Source organism: Daphnia magna, linkage group LG9 (assembly GCF_020631705.1).
Source record: "Daphnia magna isolate NIES linkage group LG9, ASM2063170v1.1, whole genome shotgun sequence".
Classification (NCBI taxonomy): domain Eukaryota; kingdom Metazoa; phylum Arthropoda; class Branchiopoda; order Diplostraca; family Daphniidae; genus Daphnia; species Daphnia magna.
This window is the reverse complement of record NC_059190.1, coordinates 7,557,490-7,559,511: the sequence shown is the minus strand read 5'-3', so window position 1 is coordinate 7,559,511 and position 2,022 is coordinate 7,557,490. Positions and strand designations below refer to the sequence as shown.

General features: G+C 37.6%; 1 long non-coding RNA gene across 2 annotated transcripts; it reads right to left on the bottom strand.

Moving 5' to 3' along the window:
• Positions 1–326: 326 nt before the first annotated feature.
• Positions 327–1,667, bottom strand: LOC116936130. Of its 2 annotated transcripts, XR_004401592.2 has the most exons (4): positions 1,621–1,659; positions 1,376–1,492; positions 1,170–1,288; positions 327–1,094 (listed from the first exon to the last, which is right to left on the bottom strand). It is a non-coding gene; the product is annotated as an uncharacterized LOC116936130 (long non-coding RNA). The 2 variants fall into 2 exon arrangements; XR_004401591.2 differs by having other exon boundaries at positions 1,376–1,667.
• Positions 1,668–2,022: the final 355 nt, after the last annotated feature.

Genomic DNA, 2,022 nt, shown 5'->3' with positions numbered 1-2,022 from the left:
GATATTTGAGTTCTTAAACCTTAGGTTGTTAAGTAGTTAAACTTCGAAAATTTACTAGTGTAAGTTGCAAAATTAAAAGCTTAAGAACTTAATGTCTTAAAATTAAGAACTTAATAGCTTAAATAAACCCTAGTGTATCTATCTTGGTCCAGAGGAGGTTGGGTTATATCAATGCCACTTTTTGATTGAGCTAAGCGTTTGAAAGTTGAAAAAGTGTTAGAAACCTAAAACGTTTTACATGACGAATGGGAAAGAAGTTATGATTATAGTGTTAATGTGTCTGATAATAGTTTGCATAACGATGCACCATTTGCTCATTCTGAATATGATACTCTAAACTGTAACAAGGAAAAATTGGAAATCGATGTTGGTCCTTGGTCAATCGTTTCGTGAGTGGACTGTATAGTTATATGAAATCAATGCCAATGGGTTCAGATTTTATTAGCAGATCATCAGTTCTAGTCAAAAGGGGAAATAGGTCAATAACGATTCAATAAAACAGGGCATGACAGTAAGTACCTGGGTGACCCAGTCTTCGATGAGAATAAAACTAATGGGTGCCCTTGCTTGGACACACACCCACACATACATGTAATAATACTAAGGGGATAAAATTTAGCTTGGTTGGCAGGCAATATAACGATTCCACAAATCCATAAGAACAGCCTGGGTGGGGTATGCCACTTTGTCAGAAAATTAAGAACGTGTCGGTGACGATGAATGTCACACGTCAAGATCAGTCAGTCACAAATACTCAAGAAAAGTACTTATCTAAAAGGACACAGCCATGGTAAAATTAATACTGGCCAGAAAAACATATTCACAATTAAAATACCTGTCAATTCAGAAGTCAAATCGGTACAGAAAGATTGACAGCCACATTATCAGAAAAGAAGAGGAATTGATTGACAGGGGAAGGGGAAAATGAGACTAAACAGTGGCATAAAAAAAATGGTGCCACCGTAATAATTTAATAAACAAGAGCCTTAATAGATGGCCATTCATGCCGTAAGTTTCGCTGGTCCAAGTCCAAGAACCAGGCCTAATTCGCGTTTCCAGTCCTGGATATCATTCCGACCCATCTTAAGAAGATACTGATGCAGATACGTTTGAAATTAGCGAGTTAGATTTAGACCAATAATTATCTGATACTGCATCTGTAAACGAACCTGCTGAGTGACCGATACTTAAGAACAAATTGGGTTCCTGAGCCGCCAGATCAAGTTTGCAGCTAAAATATATTGACGATTTGATTGCCATTTGCCGATCACAGGTGGAACAGATTTACCTAAAACATATCGAAATGTTACGTTAAAAGACGTTGATGGGGAGCAATATTATTATTTTTGAGTTTTCACTGGGATTGTTACTGTACCTTCCTCCCTTCTGGAATTTTCACTTCCCAATCGTGTTGACGTTTTTTTTTACGTTGATGGTATGCCAAAGCCGAAGCTCCAGTCAATTTTGGGTTCTTACCGGTTTAATTGCCAACCTACCCGACATCAAAGTTTTTTTCTGACGCCATTTTGTTGAATTGATTTTATTAACACACACGTAATACAATAGCAGAAGCATAACCTACACACGGTTTGAACACAGAAGTAGAGAGCAGATTCTTACTTTGAGGTATACTTTAGCTAGTCAGGCGTGGTGACAGAATGTGTGAGAGAGCATACGTAGCAGACTGCTATATATATAGAGTCAGAAGTCAGAAGGAAAGAGAAGATGGTTAGGGCAAGACATAGGGTTCAGCAACTTGAATCTCGGGATTGCTATATTAAACTCAACACATTTATCATGGAACTCAAAAGCCGGCTAATTCGAACGAATATCTTTGCGATCTGAATGATTTACCATTTTTGTGATTGAACAATTTACATCAATCTGGGGTTACCTTCAAGAGCAATACTTTTTCTTTCTATTTATGATTTTATTAATGACGCCCCAGCCCTCGCGTTTATAAAGCAAACAAAAGGACACTCGGTCTATTCTGCTTGTACAAAATGTGACGTAGAGAGTGAC